General features: G+C 36.0%; 1 long non-coding RNA gene across 1 annotated transcript in view; it reads right to left on the bottom strand.

Annotated features, from left to right (window-relative positions):
• Positions 1-677: 677 nt before the first annotated feature.
• Positions 678-20,964, bottom strand: part of LOC113832763 — a 66,211-nt gene continuing 45,924 nt past the window's right edge. The window contains exon 6 of the long non-coding RNA XR_004772383.1: positions 678-977. This is a non-coding gene — a long non-coding RNA (uncharacterized LOC113832763). The remainder of the gene's footprint in view (positions 978-20,964) is intronic.

Here is a 20,964-nt window from a genome sequence, read left to right as displayed (position 1 = left end):
GTTTTGATTATTACGTGTCAAGGAGACCTTTTTTTTGTTCCAGTCTATTTGGTGTTCTGTAGGCTTTTTGTACTTTCATTGGCATGTCTTTCTTTACATTGGGAAAGTTTTCATGCTACTCTTTTGGGGGTCTTCATTTCTTGAAGAGGGATTATGAACCATGGAAAACTTTCATGAAATAAATTTGTACTCTTTTCCTCTGTTTTATGTTCTTTGTGTCAGTTTAATTATCATACACCACGATCTATTTAAAATGTATTAACTTGTTCTACAGAACTGAGAATAATGCCACTTTAGTTGGGAAGATGAATGTACTCAGCGTTTTGGTGAGGACTTAAAGATATAGCAGCAGATGGGGCCTGGGAGCTGAGCTCAGGTTTACTCTGCAATACAGTCACAATTATATCAGTATGCACTACAAAATAGATTTAAAGAATTGGTGATAGGTCACTTATTCAAAATAGGATCCTGTCAGACATGACTATACACACTAGCACTAAGGAGTGTAAAGCAGGAGGTTTTTTTTTTTTTTCCAGTTCTGGACTAGCCTGGGCTACATAGGCAGAATTCTGTCCAAAAACACAACAAAACAAATAAAAAATACATCATAAAATAAGTACACCAGAACAATTTTTTTCTGTCAAGTATATTCAGAGTAGAACTATAACTGCAATAAAGAAGTGAAAATTGGTATTATGTTAGAAGGGATACATTCAACTGGTGCTTCCGTACAACAAACCATCCCAAATATCAATGGTACTTCATACTCTGCAAAGAAGGCAGCTTGTCTCAGACTTTCCAGAAAGGTAACTCCACTCCAATGCTTTCTCACTGAGGATGAGCAGAGTGACTTTTAGTCACAGCTAGGCATTTTCACACAATAATTTATACAAGAAGACTAGCAGAAACATGTGACGTCTCCATGGTCTGAGCTTGGAAATGGAACCCTGTCTCATCTACTTCATTCACTGACCAATCTAGAAGAAACAGAAAATATTTTAATTCAGGCAAGAAAAAAATACAATATTACATAACAAAATGTATGTTTGCTTACAGGATGATACAATTAGTAGCAATACAGTCATGCAAAAATGTAATTTCTAGGAAGATCTGAGGTTAGGTCATGGGAAATGAATTATTATAGCAGAGAAACAAAACTAATAAAGGTTTATGGGATTGCAATCATTGCAACATTATTGGATGCTCATTGAAACATAAACTGGATGCAGATTAATGCTAGACATTCCAGCTTTCTCTGCAGTGGGATAGTATCTAAGTCTGGAATATCTCTATTTGTCATGAAGGGGTATATCTGGAGACACAAAGGATAATGGAGGCAGATACTCATAGAATTGTGTGTATTTGAGTAAGAAATAATCAAGGGAATGACCAGGAAAGGAGAAATGTTTTATCTAAGGAATAGATTATCATATTAAGAATGTTTTAAGAAAAAGATTACATTTTTATTCAATGGGTTCTATGAATGCCAAAAGACTTCTTAAAAATAAATGAATAAAATAATCAAAGTTGTGAATTAGGAGGGCTTATCTACCAGAGTATATAACATGGAAAACAATGGAAGATTCTCATAGGCAAGGTTTTGAAGAAGAAGGCTGAAAAAAGCACTGAGAGACTCATAATCTATCACTTTGTGATGAGTGTTTAAGGCTTGGAGAACATCATGGGAGAGAAATTTGAAAGATTTTAAGAACCAGAGGATCTTGCTTAGACATAGTGTCTACTTCTAGACATGACAATCATGTGGTACTGATGAAATCTCAACAGTATGGCTGCCAAAGCAATTCCTACATAATGACAATGTCAGTTGACATGACAATATGGATGGGGAAAACTTCACACGACCCTATTCCTATATTAACAGCTATATGGATTAAGTGCACAATAAGAAAGGGAAAATCTGCATTTTCCAGGGATGAGTTGGAAGTGTATTGATCTCAAGTTATCAAGCCTTAACATATGTACATATCAACAACATTAAATGGAGTTAGTGAATACACACACACACACACACACACACACACACACACACGGAGATATATATAGATAGATATAGATATTGATATTGATATATATTGATAAGAAGAAATAAATTTGAGATATTTGAGATGGAGTAGGGAGCATGGAAGAAAATGGATGGGAGAAAGGAAAGGGTAAAAATGATGTAAATACTGTGAGCATTTGAGAAATTCTCAAAATACAGCTAAAATAAGTGATGAAGAAAGGAGCCTGAGTGAGCAGTGGGATAGAAAATACTGGAAAAGAATTCAAAGAAAGAATCCCAAGTTTTCAACTAAAGGTTCTTAAACCTCAGTGATCAGAATTTATGATACAGTTATTTAAGAAAACTCAAAGTGGGACGTATTTTAGAAAAATGGTAAAAGTTTTAGGGTGAAGCAATGACTCAAACCACATTGTTTTTTTTTCCAGAAAGAAAGCAACCCTTATAAAGGAACATTGAAGGTTGGAAAACAAAATAACAAAAGCAGGAAAGCAGCATCTTCTATAAAAAGCCAAGAAGTTAGCTGGAAACATAAGGGCATTGAAAGCTGGATTAAATATTCGAGGATCTGGGCAGCAGTAGAAATTTTAAAAACAAGAAAAGCATGATCTGATTAACATTTTTGAAAGATCACCCTGAAAGCTGAATCAACCTAGGTGAGAAAATTACTAATTAAACTGATTATGCAGTGTACAAATTCTTTTAGCATAAAATGTGTCACCACTGGAGCTGAGCCAACACTACCCTTTGTAAACAAGATAACCCAAATGGGCTGAACGTGTTTTGTTGAGTAACAAAGGATAAAGAGGAGAATTCATATTTACAAAATTAAAGTACACATCTTTCTTCAGAGTAGAAACACCAGCTACCCAGAGACATGCTAGAAGCATCTCTGACTATCATCACTGCAGTACAGTTTCTGACAGCAGAAATTGTACAGCAACTGTTCCGTGTATTCAATGATTATTCCCTAATAGGAAGTGACAACATTGCTTTCTAAGAAGGGAATCTTAATAAAAAGATTTTAAGGCTTTATTATGTTTTCCATTATATATATGTGTGTGACTGTGTATGCATTTGTGTACCTGAGCACCTGTGTGATCAGAAGCCAGAACAGGATGTCAGATCCTCTGGAACTGAAGTTAGCAGTAATAAGTTGATACATGGGAGTGGGGGGAACAAAACTCAGTTACTCTGCAAGAATAGTACGTGGTCTCAAACACTGAGCCATCTTTGTAGCCCCAAAAGGAAATAATACTTAAAAGCTATTGAAAATGTATCCACTGACATCTATTGTTTGGTGGAAATTGAAGTGAATGGCATAGCTCTTATCCAATTGGACAGGTCCTGAGTTCAGTCCCCAACACTGAAAACAGAATTTCATTGCATTTAGCCAGAATATATAAGGTGACCACCAATTTTATTTTTAAATTAGAAAATGGTTACAATACTTCACATACAGGTAAAAGAATATCCTCCAATTTTTGTTATATAATTTCCCATTTTTTCTTGGATGTTTTCATAGAAAATCGTAAATTCATGGAATATTTATTATATAAAAGGAAAGACTATTTTCATTCAGTGCTGATCAGGTGGAATTATGGCCAAAATAAATTGCCTACCACTTCCTAGTTTAATAAACATATTAATATACGTTTTATATAAAAATTGAGATTTATATATATATTATAGCATTTCAAAATTGAAGATTTACCTTCCTTTGAAAATGGTTAAAGATTGTGTAGACTTGTGTGCACATGTAAAATTATATTTATTTAAATATGCTGGCCACATTTAATGGAATCTGGGAAGGTGTCTCAGTGATTAAGATCACTGGCTGTTCTTCCAGAAGATCCTGGTTTGATTCCTATCACACATATGTTGGATAACAATATTCCAATAGTCCAGTTTCAGGGCATTCAATCCCCACTTCTGACATTTATGGGTACTGGATGCACATGATGCACAGACATACAAGTTGACAAAATACTCATACACATAAAATAAATCCAAAAATAATTTATTTCTTTTAAAACATTAAAAATTAAAGTAAAAATAAGTACACAGTGGTATTTTTTAAAAGTAAGAATGAAAATAGAATATACTTAAGCTTGTCACAGGGCATTCACTAATGCAAAGAAATCACAGTGTGAAAAATACTCAAAAACAGTATGCATTAAGTCTTCCTTTAAGACATTTGTTACCATACATATTACAATATAACTTATTTGTCTTTATTTTGACGAATTTTTTACTCTATTATTTATGAGATTATAATATACTTAGACAACATTTCTGCAAATCCTTTTCCCCCTCCAAATTCTCCCATGTAACCCTCCTTCCTGTCTTTCAAATTCATGGACTCTTTTTTGATTTATTTTAATTGTATACATATATGCACATTTTTGTACATATACATTCCTCAGCATAACTGGTTGAATCTGTATGATTTCACTTGCATGTATGTTTTCAGGGCTAACCATTTTAATATAGTATATAGTATTTTATTAGTTTCATTGAGAATTTCATACAAAGAATTTTGAAAATATTTATTCCCACTCTTCCTCTTGACTCCTAGCTCCATCCCCCCGCCCCTTTTTATGTCACTCTGGATTCCATGTACTTTCTTTTGCTTTATTTTTAACTCACCATGATCAATTTGTGCTGTCCACGTATTCAGGGCTGTGAGGTTATTCACTCACATCATGAACAACCTACCAGGTACTATCCTCTTAATAAAAACTAATTACTCATCCACCAGAAGCCATCAACTATACTCATCTCTTTTGTGAGGGGTGGAGTTTCTTAAACCCACTTCCCTTTTCTAGAAATTTTAACCATCTTAATTTCATATGTCTTGGGCAAGCAAACAAGGTGCCAAAAGTTCACATAGCCAATGGTCCTGCCATGGCCAGAAAACATGGTTTCAATATTGTTGCTCTAACCCATTGGCTGTCAATGGCACCTGAGCATCAGGGTTGTGAGGGGAAGAATGATAGTGAAATTCCAATTATTATTGAGTATGCCTTTGATACTTTTTCTCAACATTTTAAACAAGGGGGAGTTTCTGTGTTAACCTGGGCTTGAAGGATTTTGGTTTCCCCATGAAGAATACTTGGATTGTCGGTTAGAGAGAAGGCTTAGTGATTCAGAACACTTTCCACTCTTGCAGAGGACCATAATTTGATTCCCAACATATATGTGAAGACTTACAACCATATACAACTCTGATGCTTTCTTCTGGCTTCCTTGAACATCATGGAAATAAAACAGGCACAAATGTATATGTAGATAAAGCATCCATACACATAAAAGAAAAAAAGAAAGAAAGAACACTTGTGATATAGTACTTGGATCCAATAGTAATCGCAAGATGCACCTTGGTTTTGTATAGGTAGGGTGTTAGTTTCGGGGGCAGAGGAGGAGGGGAGGGAAAGGGACCTGGGGCTGACATGTAAAATAATTTTCTTTCTAATTAAAATAAAAAAAGAAAAATAAATAAATAAAAGAAATAATTGCAAGTAAATCTTCCCATTTTTTATGTTTTAAATATAGAGCTCATATTAAGATATATGACTCACTGGGAATATATTATGAAATAATGCTTAGGTAGAAAATCCAACAGTCTCCCCTGCTTCTACTGATAGACAATTAAACTTTTTCCAGCAACATGATTTAAATGATTTAGGTTTACTAATTAAATTATAATATAATTATTTGAATCAATTTTTATTTTAAATATTTTTTATTTTAGAAGCATCCTTATTTACATACCAGTCCCCCCATTCCCTCACCCTCCCATCATCCCATGCTCCCCAACGACCTCCCAGACACCCTAAACCACCCCCCAGCCACTTCCCAGGGATAGTGAGGCCATCCACGGTGTGTGTGTGTGGGGGGGACCATCAAAGTCTGTCACATCATTTGGGGGAGGGCCCAGGCCCTCCTTCTCGTATCTGGGTTGCAATAGTATCCCTCCATAGGGAATTGGCTCCCAAAGTCCATTTGTGCTCTAGGAATAAACACTGGCTCAACAGAGGTCCCATAGACTGCCTTGGCCTCCTAACTGGCACACACATGCAGAGGGCTTGGTTCTGTCCAAGGCTGGTGACCCAGCTTTACAACTAGGGTCTCTGTGTTCTGGCTTGGTCAGATCAACTGTTTCTCCTAGTTTCTCCAGCACCTTCTTGGCCCCTTTGCTCATCCCTCCTCCCTCTTCACAACTGGATTCCAGGAGTAGGGTTCAGTGTTTAGCTGTGGGTGCCTGTTTCTTCGATCAGCTACTGGATGAAGGCTCTCAGGATGGCGACAAGGTAGTCATCAATCTCATCATAGGAGAAGGGCATCAAAGGCAGCCTCTGCACCACTGCCTAGATTCTTTGTAAGGATCAGCCATGTGGATCCCTGAACATTTCCCCTGTGCCAGACCTCTCTCCAAACCTATATTGGATCCCTCTATCAAGGCATCTCCATTCTTGCCCTCCTCTATTCCTCCCCTGTCTCAGTCCTCCTGTTCTCCTCCTCCCTCCCCTTCTCCCCCTTTCCCCTTCCCACTTTCACCTTCTCTCCCCCTATGCTCCCATTTTTCTCAGGGGAATTTTATCATTTTCTGCTTCTCCAGGAGTCAAGGTTTTTTCTGATGTCTTGTTTCCTAGTTTCTCTGGCGGTGTGGATTGTAGGATGGTAGTCCTTTGCTTTATGTCTAATATCCATATATGAGTGAGTATATAACATGCTTCTCTTTCTGTGATTGTGTTACCTCACTCCAGATGTTTTCTTCCAGTTCCATCCATTTGCCTGCAAATTTCAAGATTTCATTGTTTTTCCCATTGTGTAAATGTACCACATTTTCTCCATTCTTTCTTCAGTTCAGGGGCATGTAGCTTGCTTCCAGGTTCTGACTATAACAAACAACACTGCTATGAAAATATGTCCTTGTTGTATGAATGTGCTTCTTTTGGGTATATGCCCAAGACAGGAATTGCTGGATCCAATTTTCCTGAGAAACTGCCATTGGTGTTTTTGATTTTAGCCATTGTGGCTGGTGAAAGATGGTTCTCAGAGTTGTTTTGAGTTGCATTTCCCTGATGGCTAAGGATGTGGAACACTTTCTTAAGTGTCTTTCAGGCATTTTAGATTCATCTATTGGAATTCTCTAGTCCTGCATCCCAATTTTTAATTGGATTGTTTGGTGTTGTGGAGCTAGCATCTTGAGTTCATTGTATATTTTGGAAATCCACCCTCTGTCAGATGTGGGGTTGGTGAAAATCTTTTCCCATCCTGTGGGCTGCTGTTTTTTTCTTGTTCACTGTGCCCTTTGCCTTGCAGAAGCCTCTCAGTTTCAAGAAGTTCCATTTATTAATTGTGGATCTCATTGTCTGTGCTATTGGAGTTATGTTCAGGAAGCAGTCTCCTGTGTCAATTTGTTCAAAGATACCTCCCACTTTCTCTTCTAAGAGGTTCAGAGGGGCTGTATTTATGTTGACGTCTTTGATCCATTTCTATTTAAGTTTTTTTCCATGGTGATAGATATAGATCTATCTGCAATCTTCTACATGTCTGAATCCAGTTATGACAACACCATTTGATGAACATGCTTTCTTTGTTCTATTTCATAACTTTAGCTTCTGTGTCAAAAATCAGGTTTTCATAGGTGTGTGGGATAATATCAGGGTTTTCAATTCTATTCTATTGGTCTACCTGTCTACTTTTGTGCCAATACCAAGATGTTTTCAGGACTATGGCTCTATAATAGAGATTGAAGTCAGGGATGGTGATGCCTGCTGAAGTTGATTTATTGTACAGGGTTGTTTTAGCTATCCTGGTTTTTTGTTTTGTTTTGCTTTTCCATATAAAGTTGAGAATTTTTCTTTCAAGGTCTGTGAAGAATTGTTTTGGGATTTTGAGGGAGATTGCATTGAATCTGTAGATTGCATTTTCAAGATTGCCATTTTTACTATGTTGTTCCTACTTATCCAAGAGCATGGGAGATCTTTCCATTTTCTGGTGTCTTCTTTAATTTTTTTTTCTTTAAAGACTTGAAGTTCTTACTGTACAGGTCATTTGCTTGTTTGGTTAGTATTACCCCATTCTTTGTGGCTACTCTAAAGGGTGATGTTTCTCAGATTACTTTCTCAGCCCATATATTGTCTGTATATAGAAGGGCTACTGAATTTTTTTAGTTAAGTCTGTATTCTGACACATTGCTGAAGGTATTTACCAATTGTAGGAGGTCCCGGGTAGAGTTTTTCAGGTCACTTATGTAAACTATCATATCATCTGCAAATAGTGAAAGTTTGACTTCTTCCATTAAATTTTGTGTCCCCTTAATCTCCTTTTGTTTTATTGCTCTAGCTAGAACTTTCAGTACAATATTGAAGAGATGGAAAAAGTAGACAGCCTTGTCTTGTTCCTGATTTTAGAGGAATTGCTTTGAGTTTCCCTCCATTTAGTTTGATGTTGGCTGTTGGTTTGCTGTATATTGCTTTTATCATGTTTAGGTATGTTCCAGTTATTCCTGATCTCTCCAAGACCTTTATTATGAAGGAATATTGGATTTTGTCAAAGGCTTTTTCAGTATCTAGTGAGATGATCATGTTTTTTCTTTTACAATTTTTTATATGGTGGGTTCATTGATGGATTTTAGTATGTTGAACCATTCTTGCATCCTTGAGATGAAGCCTACTTGGTCATGGTGGATGATTTCTCTGATGTGTCCTTGGATTTGATTTGCCAGTACTTTATTGAGTGGTTTTACATCACTGTTCATGTGGGATATTGGTCTGTAGTTCTGTTTTTTATTTGTGTACTTTTGTGGCTTGGATACCAAGTTAATTATAGCCTCTTAAAAGAGTTTGGCTATATTCTGCTTCTTTTAAGTGGAACAATTTGCTGTTAGCTCTTATTTGAATTTCTGGTAGAATTCTGCACTGAAACCATCTGGCCCTGAGCTTTTATTGTTTTTTTGTTTGGGAGACTTGTGATGACTGCTCTTATTTTTTTAGGGGTTATAGATATATTTACATTGCTTATCTGTTCTTGATTTAATTTTAGTAAGTGATATCTATCCAGAAAATTGTCCATTTCCTTTACATTTTCAAATTTTTTAAAGTACATGTTTTCAAAGTATGACCTGATCATTCTCTGGATTTCCTGGGTGTCCAATATTATGTCCCCATTTTCATTTTTGATTTTGTAAATTGGCATGGTCTCACTCTGCCTTTTGGTTACTTTGGATAAAGGTTGGTTTGCCTATCTTTTTTATTTTCTCAAAGAACCAACTCTTTGTTTCATTGATTCTTTGTAATGTTTGCCTAGTTTGTACTTTATTGATTTCATACCTCAATTTGATTATTGTCTGGCATCTACTCATACAGGGTGAGTTTGCTTCTTTTTGTTCTAGAGGTTTCAGTTGTGCTGCTAATTCTCTGGTATGACTATTCTCCATTTTCTTCATGTGGGCCCTTAGTGCTATGAACTTTCCTCTTAGCACTGCTTAAATAGTGTCCCATTAAGTATGAACATGTTGTATCTACATTCTCATTGAATTCTAGGAAGTCTTTAATTTCTTTTTTTTATTTCTTCCTTTACCCAGGAATCATGCAATTGCACATTGTTCACCTTCCATGAGTTTGTAGCTTTTCTGCAATTTGTGTTGTTGTTGAATTCTAACTTTAAACCATGGTCATATAGGTTTTTTCCCAATGTTTGTGTATCTATGGAGGTTTGCTATGTTGCTGAGTATGTGGTCAATTTTAGAGAAGGTTCCATGTGTTGCTGAGAAGATGGTACATTCTTTTGTCTTTGGATGGAATGTTCTATAGATGTCTTTTTTTTTTGTTTTTTTTTTTTTGAGACAGGGTTTCTCTGTGTAGCTTTGGAGCTTATCCTGGCACTTGCTCTGGAGACCAGGCTGGCCTTGAACTCACAAAGATCCACCTGCCTCTGCCTCCCAAGTGCTGGGATTAAAGGTATGTGCCACCAACACCCGGCCTCTATAGATGTCTTTTAATCCCAATTGGGTCATAACTTCTGTTAGTTCCTTTGTTTCCTTGTTAAGTTTCTGTCTGGTGGTCTTTTCTACTGGTGAGAGAGGGGTGTTGAAGTCTCCCACTATAAGTGTGTGAGGTTTTATGTGTTATTTAAGCTTTCATAATGTTTCTTTTTATGAATTTGGATGCATTCATATTTGGGGCATAGATGTTCAAAATTGAGACTTCATCTTGATGGACTTTTCCTGTGATGAATATGTAATACACTTCTTCATATCTTTTGATTGATTTTAGTTTGAAGTCCAATTTGTTAGATAATAGGATTGCTACACTAGCTTGTTTCTTGGGTTCATTTGATTGGGAAATCTGTTCCCAACCCTTTACTCTGAGATAATATCTGTCTTTGATATTGAGATGTGTTTCTTTTATGCAGCAGAAGAATGGATTCTTGTAGTAGCGACCAGTGCTACAACATTTCATGGATTTGGGTGAGGAAATCTGAGGGTTAAATAAAGACAAGACAAGGGGTTATTCTTGCAAGGAGAATGCCATTTATTTTCAAAGGTGAGGAGACTTATATACCAACAGCAGCCACAGTGAAAATTTACTCAGGTCAAGGTCCATGTCCCCAATCCCTCTTGCAATGGGCAGATAGTTTTCATACTTGCATACAGGCCTAGGCAGAAGGAGGGAAGTGAACGCCTAATCGAGGAGGGCAGATAACACCAAGGACACCTTAGGTCACCCAGAAAGGTCTCAGCAGGAATACCTAGTCCAGAGGCCAGACAGCCAACCCCAAGGGCACTATAGGTCACTCATCAGAGTCCCAACAGATTCTGTCTTAGTATCCATTCTTTTAGCTGGTGTCTTTTTTTTATAGGTCAGTTAAAACCATTGACATTGAGGGATATTAATGACCATTGATTATTTATTCGGGTTTGTTTTGGTTTTGTTGGTGGTGGTTGCATTGTGTGTGAACCCCCCCTCCTTTTTTTTTTCTTTTGGTGTTTGGTTAAGCAGGATTATCTATTGCCTATGTTTTTGTGAGTGTAGTTATCTTCACTGGGTTGGAGTTTCCTTCCAGTACTTTCTGTAGGGCTGGATTTGTAGATATGTATTGCTTGAATCTGGTTTTGTCATGGAATAGCTTGTTTTCTCCATCTATAGTGATTGAAAGTTTTGCTAGATACAGTAGTCTGGACTAGTATCCATGTTCCTTTAGTGTTTGTAGAACATCTATTCAGGACCTTCTGGCCGGCAAAGTTTCCATTGAGAAGTCAGGTGTAATTCTGATAGGTCTGCCTTTATATGTTACTTGGCCTTTTTCTTTTGCTGTTCTTAATATTTTTTCTTTATTCTGTAAGTTTTATGTTTTGATTATTATGTGTCAAGGGGACTTACTTTTATGGTGCAGTCTGTTTGGTGTTCTGTAATCTTCTTGTACTTTCATAGGCATATCCTTTTTTAGGTTGGGGAAGTTTTCTTCTATGATTTTTTAGAATGTTTTCTGTACCTTTAAGATGTATTTCTTCACCTTCTTCTATACCTATTATTCATAGGTTTGGCCTTTTCACTATGTCCCATATTTGATGGGGGATGTCCTTCTGTGTATATGTTTGTCTTATTGGAAGGTAAATAAAGCACTGTTGGCCAATAGTGAGCAAGTTAGGTGGGACTAGGGGAGAAGGAGGATTCTCGGAAATGTAGGAAAGGGACAGAGTCACCATGTGATCCCTAGAGAGAGGATACATGCCATCAGTGTCCACGATAAGTTGTCTTTAATATATATATATGTGTGTGTGTGTGTGTGTGTGTGTGTGTGTGTGTGTGTGTGTGTAGTTATGGTTGATAATTAAGACTGAGCTAGCAGAAAAGAAATCCTAGTCATTGGCCACCAGCTTGCAAATCAATCTGTGTGTTATTTGGGGGCCCTAAGGTGGCAGCAGAACTCAGGTGGCTGGCGGAAAGAGTTATCGTTACACATATTTCCTGGATATTATGTGTTAGGGTTTTGTTGCACTTGAAATTTTCTTTGGTCAATGACTGATATCCTCTAGTACATCTTCAACCCCTGATATTCTCTCTTCCATCTCTTGTATTCTATTGGTTATACTTACATCTGTAGTTCCTGATTGTTTACCCAGCTTTTTATTTCCAGCATCCCCTAATTCTGTGTTTCCTTTATTGTTTCTTTTTCAGATTTCAAGCCTTGAACTGTTTAAATTGTTTAATTCATTTGTTTGTTTTTTTTCTTGGCTTTCTTTAGACTCTTTAAAAGATTTGATTATTTCTTGAATTTTTTGGTTTGTCTTTTCCTCCATTCAATGTATTTTGGTTTGTTTTTTCTTGTATTTCTTTAAGGGATTTTCTCATTTCCAATTTAAGGCACTGTCCTTGCATGTGTCAGGTGACATTAGTGCATTTCCCCTGGGGCATTTCTGGACAACAAGACCCATGAGATTACCATCATAATTTTAATTAGTACCTTGCATAACTCCCAGGAGAATGCATGTCATGAAGACAAGATTTACTTCTGAAATTCACAAAGAGAACTGAGCTTGGCTGAGAATAGAAACTGACAAAACATTCATTCCCTGATGACTAGATGTTGAATAAAATTCTAGTAAAACCTCACAATGCACTTTACCTCTAAACAACTCTTTAGTCATCACTCTCAATGCCATGAGTTCACATGGGTTGGTTCACCTTATGACTAAAGAATTACAATAGGCATCAGATTTGTCACTGGGAATTATGGGAATCATTCTCATATGCTATAGGGGAAAAGCATATTACCCCTATTTCTCATCATTTTGGGGAATTTTAAGATATTGAATCAAGTTATTTTTTATAAGAGTTTAAGTGAGATTAAACAGGTGAAAATGCAAGATAGAACCTGAATGACATAACATTAAATTTATAGATTATTTTGACGAGTAAGGTATTTATATTAACTACCAAATTTGAACATTGTTGATGTTAACAATACTGCTTTATTTAATTTCCTTCTTTTAATTTTTACCATAGTGTCATCTGCAATAATAATTATTCATTTTATATTTGTTCTAAATTAATTACAACAGTTGTAATATAATAGATTCTAAATTTTAGCAAAAGTTAAATTTAGCATTCTTGAAAATATTTTAATTTTGCTATTCTAGTAGAAAACATTCTGTTAAGATTTGTTAAGAGTCATTGAAGTGCTAGTTATCTTAATAGAGGATAAAAGTATTAAATTGCAGTCTATAAATAAATAATTCATATGTTTAAATAACTTTATGCCAGTATGTTGTTCCATTAAGTGTTGTGTTATTGTCAATGTCTTCCTGTGTCTAATTTGCAAATTTAATTTTAAAAATGTATTTGTATGGAAAATCTTAGTATATATTTAGTTCTAATAATGTGTGTGATTTCAGTCACCTTCTATGCATCTAGAAGAAGACATCTGTAGTAATATATTATTTGTGATTTATTAAAGCTTGCCTAAGATTTCAGAAAGCAAAGCCAGTCACAAGCTATAGAAGCTGAGCAGTGGTGGCACATACCTTTAATCCCAGACTCAGGAAAAAGGCAAATGGATCTCTAAGTGCAAAACCAACTTAGACTACCTTTAATCCCAGGATTTGAGAGCTATAAAAGGTAGAGGAATTCAGTCTGAGAGTTAGTCTTTAGCCATGTGTAGGAGAGCATAGCAGTCTGAGTGATTCTGAGGAGCGGTGAAATCTGGAGAGGTTTAAGGATCACCCCTTTGATGTGAGCTGAGGTAGAGGTAGGAGCTAGTGGCTGGTTGCTTTGCTTTTCTGATCTTCAGCTTGAAGCTTGAACCCCAATATCATCTCTATGTCTTTTATTTTTCATGCAACAGATATCACTCACAGATAAAAGCCTACTGTACTCCAAGATCATATCAATATGCCTTAAGCGCTATGAAGCACTTAGTGGATGCTTTAATGTTATCAAATGAAAAGCAAATTACATTCCCTAATAATATATTCCAATTTTCTTTAGTTCATAATTAATCTTAAAAAATCAATCCAGACAATAATAAATGATTCAGATGGGCAAGGTTTTGCAAGTATAGTTTTCAGGTACAGCTTATTATATAGCACCAATAGAGGATCAACTGTAAATGAAATTTTGCTATTTTCATTTCTTATTTATATCATTTTTCTGTCTTTATATAGAAAAAAGAATTTTACCTTTTAAATGGAGTATTGATTCTGTGTAAATGTATTAAAAAATAAATTTCAAAGGCCATAATGCTGACTGTAGCATCTAAGGTGCTTTTGGACCACAGTCTACACTATGTTCTGGATTGAAAACTTGAAGGAATAAGCCAAAGTGCCAAGGGGCTGGCATGGTAAAATGGAAGCAAGATTATTAGTAAACTGCCAGCACTAAAACTAGAGTAACTCCCTGGAGTACAAGGCTTCACTTCAGACTTAAACATGCTTGGAACACTGCCTTATCCTTATGGCCTTTTGACAGCTCTAAAAGCTACACAAAACATGACAAAAGGAGATAAGCCTTTTCATTGACTCTGTTCTTTCTCTGCTTTGCCAACTAGTTTCCAGTGGAGAATGCACTGCACAGGTGAACTGTTTGATGATCTGAAAGTTGAGGTGGTGTGGTCTTGTTGGAGTAGATGTGGCCTTGTTGGAGAAAGTTTGTTGAGGAGGTGGGCTTTAAGGTTGCAAAAGCCCACTCCATGCCCAGTGTCTTTCCATTGGCCTGGTGCCTGTGGATCAGAATGTAAAGCTCTCAGCTACATTTCTTGTGTTGGAAAGTGAACAAATGTGTGCAGAGGCAAATATTACAGGCTTATAACTCTCAGTTACAAATCACTTGTCTTTATATTAAGCTGGATAATGATAAAATGAATATTCATGGAGGTTACATAAACTCTCAAACATCTTTAAGCATAGCTACAATATCAATGATTGTATTTCAAACTAATTTTCATCCATAAATCATTATGTATGGAATGGTTTAGGTGTGCAATTCTTATGATAATAAGTCACATTATTAAAAGAAAAATATATAGCTGATAGAATAAAACATACATCTCTATGGAGATAAAATATTCATTTATAAAGTGATGCATACCATATCCCATATATTTCTTTTCTGATATTATTCACATATTTTAATGTATACATATGTCCTTTTTATAATCTATACTTATATTTTTCCTTCCCCATTAAAAGAATATAAAATGTACAAGTGACAAGAAGTTTTTAATCTAAATGTCATTTCCTGAATTAAACTAAAGTAAAAAATAGTGAGAACATCAAGTATTAAACTTTTGTAAGTTTATAAAAAGAACATATAAAATCAAAATGAGTATATAACAAAATTCATGCCTCAATGTAGAAAAATAATTATTGTGTTGACATTTACAAAAAAATGTAGGACTCATCCTAAAGAATAAGAAGAGTGTCCTGAGAAAGTGTGTTTCATGATCCCATGGCAAATGTATTTTTTAGATAAAACTGCCAATCAAAATAAAAATTTAATGTTTGTGATTTTTAATTGATTTATTCATGAGGGAATCGTCTTATGCGGTAATATGTACAATCATGTTAAAATTGCAATTTATTCAACATTAGGGCTTACAAATATTATTCACACACAGCATTTCAATATATATAGACATTCACATAGTACATGTATTGAAATCATAATGGTGTTTTTAAGGTATTATTAATAATTGATAATCACTGAGAATATTAAAGCTGGATCTCTTAACTAAAGACTTAAGCTTCTAAGCTGTTAATCTTGTGGTTACAATAAGTGTCATAGACATTTGTGGTAGTAGATATGAACAGCATTATTCACTCCTCATGAACCCAAAATTAAAGCAGTATGCTAGAGAAAAGCCTGGAAGTCAGACTGAGTCCCATGTAATCTTTACAGCTTACTCTATGACTTTTACCAGGCAGAATTCCTTAATCTTCCCAACTCATGGGTTCTTTGTGAAGAGGAATACTAGATTGCCATCTTATAGAGGTGCTGACTTAATTACATAAGTTGCTTACAGAGCCTAACACACAATCAACATACATAGATTCTATACCCTTTCTTGTATGTTTGTTTTTTTTCTGAAGCATTTTAAAATTACTATGATGTTTTCATCCCAATATAATATAATGCACCATTGTATTTTGGCTCTATCTCCTCAGTCTCACATTGTTAACTGAAATAGATAACAACCAAGGAAAAACTACTTGAAAATAGAACACTAGAACAAGAAAAAGAAATATGGGAAACTAGGGTTATTTTTACCATAGCTCAGTAAATCATAAAGAATAAAATACCAAGTTAAAATGTTTATTTCTTCACTGAGGGTAGAGATCTGAGAGTATCTTCTATTTAAAACTTAACGAGACTCAATAGATTTGATTGAACACTCTTAGCTCATACCATTAAATTTTGATTATAAAACAAGAGTGAGATTATCATATGAAAACCCCTTATTATAGAAAAAAGTATCGTGAGGTAACTCTTGACATGCTGCAAATGTTATGTCACTACACATACAGAAATGTTTCCTCCAACTCATGTTTCATGCTATAGCATGGCCAGATCACTGCAGGGAAAATGCAAGAGAAAACTGAGTTAAACTGAAGTTAAAGTGGGTGGTCACAGAGGGCATGCTAATATTGACAAATCCTCATATATTGGATGTACCTAGAAACCTCTGTGACCACTTGTAATGTGTGGCCATGGTACACAATTAGAAACTGATATTTTTAAGTAAGAATGCTAAAATTAAAATCAAGGTAAATGAAATACAAGTAGACACACACCTTGAGGTGGTCACAAGTTACAGTCCAGGTAACTGCATTACAATAAATATTTTGCAGTGACAATTCACATATGTTTAATGGTTTTCCAGAGCATAAATAATCCCATAGTATTTTGTTTTCCACTAAATGTGCAGCATCATTCTGTGTTTTAAAAATGTGTTCCTTAATATAAAAGACTTCACTGATTTTTTTAAATGATAATCATTATCTGGTCTTACAGGGAATTATGGTGTTTCTTTCGGTAAAGGAGGTGTTTTTCTCCAGAGAAGAGCATATCAACTGGCCATGCAGTGCCAAATCATCATTCATGAAAACATATATGCAAGTAACATTATACAAACTTAAAAGTTTATATTTAGGAATATATGTATATGTATATACATGTAATAATAATTAGTGAAAACGAAAACGAGGTCAAGTATTTGAAAGAGAGTGGACAAAGATATATGGAAGGGTTTGGAAAAAGGAAAGGGAAAAAAGATACGAAATATTCTAAATATATCACAAAATCTGTTTTTCTTTTTTCTTTAGAAACCATCATTTTACATATCAATCCCCCAATTCCCTCTCCCTCCCATCCTCCCATGCCCCGTACCAATCCCCACAATCCCCCACCCACCCACCCCTAAAGATGGTGAGGCCTTCGTTGGGGGTTATCAAAGTCTGTCACATCATTTGGGGGAGGGGCTAGGCCCTTCTTAGTTTATCTGTGCTGTAATAGTATCCCTCCATAGGGAATGGGCTCTTGAAGTCCATTTTGCATTAGGGATAAATAGTGGTTCCACTGCTAGAGGTCCCATAGACTGCCCAGGCCTCCTAACTTGTACCCACATTCAGAGGGTTTGGTTCAGTCCAATGCTGGTTCTCTAGCTTTACAACTGGGGTCCATGTGCTCTCACTAGGTCAGTTCAGCTGGTTCTGTAGGTTACTCAGGGTCTTGTTACGCAGGGTCTTGACTACTTTGCTAACCCAGCCTCCCTCTCTACAACTGGATTCCAGGAGTGTGGCTCAGTGTTTAGCTGTGGGTGCCTGTGTCTGCTTCCATCACCTACTGGATGAAGACTCTGGGGTGGCAATTAAGGTAGTCATCAATCTCATTATAGGGAAAGGGCATCAAAGGCAGTCTCTCCACTATTGCCTAGATTCTTATTGGGTTCATATTTGTGGGTCTCTGAACATTTCCCTGGTACCATATTTCTCTTTAAAACTATAGTGATTCCCTCTATTAACGTATCTCTTTTTTTGCTCTCCTCTATTCCTCCCCTGTCTCAGTCTTCCTAATCCCTCATGTTTTCCCCTCCTCCTCTTCACCATTCTCTTTTTCCACCCTCCCTTCCCTCCCCTTTCCCCATGAAATTCACAGGCAAATGGATGGAACTGGAAGAAACTATCCTGTGTGAGGTAATTAAGTCACAGAAAGACAAGCATGGTATGTGCTCACTCATATATGGATATTAGACATAGAGCAAAAGACTACCAGCCTACAATCCACAACACCAGGGAAAATAGGAAACAAGAAGGACACTAAGAGAAAAAAAAATACATGGTCCCCTGAAGAAGGGAAAGGGACAAGAACTACTGAGCAAACTGAAAACACAACATATTTTTTAAAAAATAATAAAAATAGCCAGGTAGTGGTGGCACATGCCTTTAGTTCTACCACTCAGGAGGCAGAGGCAGAGGCAGTCAGATTTCTGTGAGTTTAAGGACAGCCTGGTCTTCAAAGTGAGTTCCAGGACAGCCGGGATTATTACACAGAATAACCCTATCTTAAAAAAATAAGAAGAATAACAATAATAATTTTTAAAGGTTATTTATATTGTAAAAAATAAAAATGAAATGGCATGACAATAGAAGTTTTACTGGAATTTTCAGATGAGAAGAGGATAAAGTGTAGTCAGAAGGAAATGTATACATGTATGAACCTTTCAAACATTAATTTAAAAAGTAAAGCAACAAATTAATTTGTACTTTGTATACATATTTTCAGGGTTGACCCCCCTGGGTGCTTTTTCCCTGGGGAAGACTATTTCTCCTGATGTCAGTATTCCTTGGTTGCCTGTAGTTCTTTGTGTAGTGTTGAGGCCTTGTATTGTTTCTCCCATTCATATTGGCATGTCTGTTGTTTGGGGTCATGTTCATTTCATGGTAAGCAGTGATGTTGATGAGAAATTATGGGTGTACCTCTGACATTCCTAAGAGACAGAATCTCATAGCAAATTCCCTGAATCTCTGACTCTTACATTCTTTTGCCCCTTCTGTCACATACACACAAGTGCCATTATACAGATTGATCAGGTTAGATTTAGGAATATTTAAATGTCTTAATGTTTCTATTGCTGTGAAAATATACCACAACCGCAGAAAAATCTTATAAAAGAAAGCATTTAAATAAGTGGCTTACATTTTCATAGACTCAGCCCATTATCACCATGGTGCAACATGGTGACATGCTGGCAGACATGGGACTGCATATGGAGCTGAGAGTCCTACATCTTGACCCACAGGCAATAGGAAGTGACTGAGGCACTGGGCATAGCTTGATCAAAAGAGATCTCATAGCCTGCCATCACATTGACATGCTTATTCTAATAAGACCACATCTGCCCCAACAAAGCCATACCTCCTGATAGTGTCATTCCCTTTGGTAGGTACTTTCTTTCAAACCACCACAATATGTATATAATATATGCACATAAAAAGAGTTAATGGAAAAACCCATGAATTTGAAAGGGAGCAAGTATGAGGTCTATGGGTGGTTGGAGAGAGGAAAGAGGGAAATGATGTAATCATATTATATCTAAAACATAAAAGTAATTTTAAAAACAAAATTAAAGTTGCTTTATCATATCCATTTCTGTCCCTGAAATTTTAGTATCTGGACTTTTGCTCAGCCTATCAAGGTCTCAGACGTAAACTGCTGGGCTGTTTAGCTCACCTTTCTCATCTAGAGTTAATCCCTTTATCCAGTGCTGCCAGTTTTAATTCATTAGAGCATCACTGTTGAAAACAGTTTATTTTCTGGCTTTCTTTACTATTTGCGTCAACCTTCTCAAAAATACAGAGGCTTCCAGTCGTGATAACAGGGCAGCTTCTAAAAATCATCTTGCTATTGGGATACTTCCTTTTATTTCCCCTATCATTCATTTATCAGAGGCATAATTTCTACCTCTCGTTTTTACAGTTCCCTTCACAAATAAGGCTAAAATGTCGATCCTCAGAAAGAAAATAAAGTGGAAAAGATACTTGAAAGATGTTATAAACCACTTATGACTTAACTCACATATGAATATTAATTGTATTTACAATTGTATTTAGATAAAAAGGGACATATTTCTTTTTTATTCGTTGACCATTTCATACATGAATGTAATGAGCTTTTAATACTCTTTACCACTCACTATCCTTTCTTAGTCAAATTTATGCTTTCTTTTATTATGACCCTCTCAATTAATTATTGTTGCTCCTTGAATTTGCCTGGGAGGTTTGGAAGTGTTTTGAAATATAATTGTACAGAACAGGTACAGGGTTCTTTTATCTTTATTTCCTAAACAGCACAGGAGAAGAGCAACATACACCACAAACTATAAAGACAGACAAAGCATATAACAGTATGGGCAAGCTACATGCAAGCACATCTCATGTTGCAAACAGGACTTCAACATTCACATGGAGGAGGCAACAAGCTGCAGCTGTTACAGTACAAGTAATTTCTTCTCTGGGATCTTTGTCCAATGCCTCATGTATTCTAACTTATTGAATCTTCTTAACAGATTTCCTGAAATTAATATAGTTACAGTAGCTTTTTTCCCAAGGCTTATGCTTCCAAAGCCTGGCCACTTGCAAAGATATTGAAATATAAAGATTGAGTTTGGTTTTTTAGTGTTGTACTTTCAGAGTAGTTAAAAATGAAGAACTCTGAGAACACCAACCAACCATCTCTAAGAGAGAAGCTTAAAATTAAGGTGTGGTCACAGTTGGTTTCTTCCAAGACCAGTGAGGGAACCATCTGTCCACAGGCATTCTCCTGGTGGCTTGTATTTTGCAGACAGTCTGCGTCACTTGAATTTGCTACCTCATTCTGATCTGTGTTTACATTTGCCATTGCGAAGTGTTGTTCTTCTGTATAGGGCACTTCAAAGAC

Source organism: Cricetulus griseus (assembly GCF_003668045.3).
Source record: "Cricetulus griseus strain 17A/GY chromosome 1 unlocalized genomic scaffold, alternate assembly CriGri-PICRH-1.0 chr1_1, whole genome shotgun sequence".
NCBI classification, from domain to species: Eukaryota; Metazoa; Chordata; class Mammalia; order Rodentia; family Cricetidae; genus Cricetulus; species Cricetulus griseus.
Note: the sequence above shows the minus strand (reverse complement) of the source record. Positions and strands in the feature narration are given on the sequence as shown.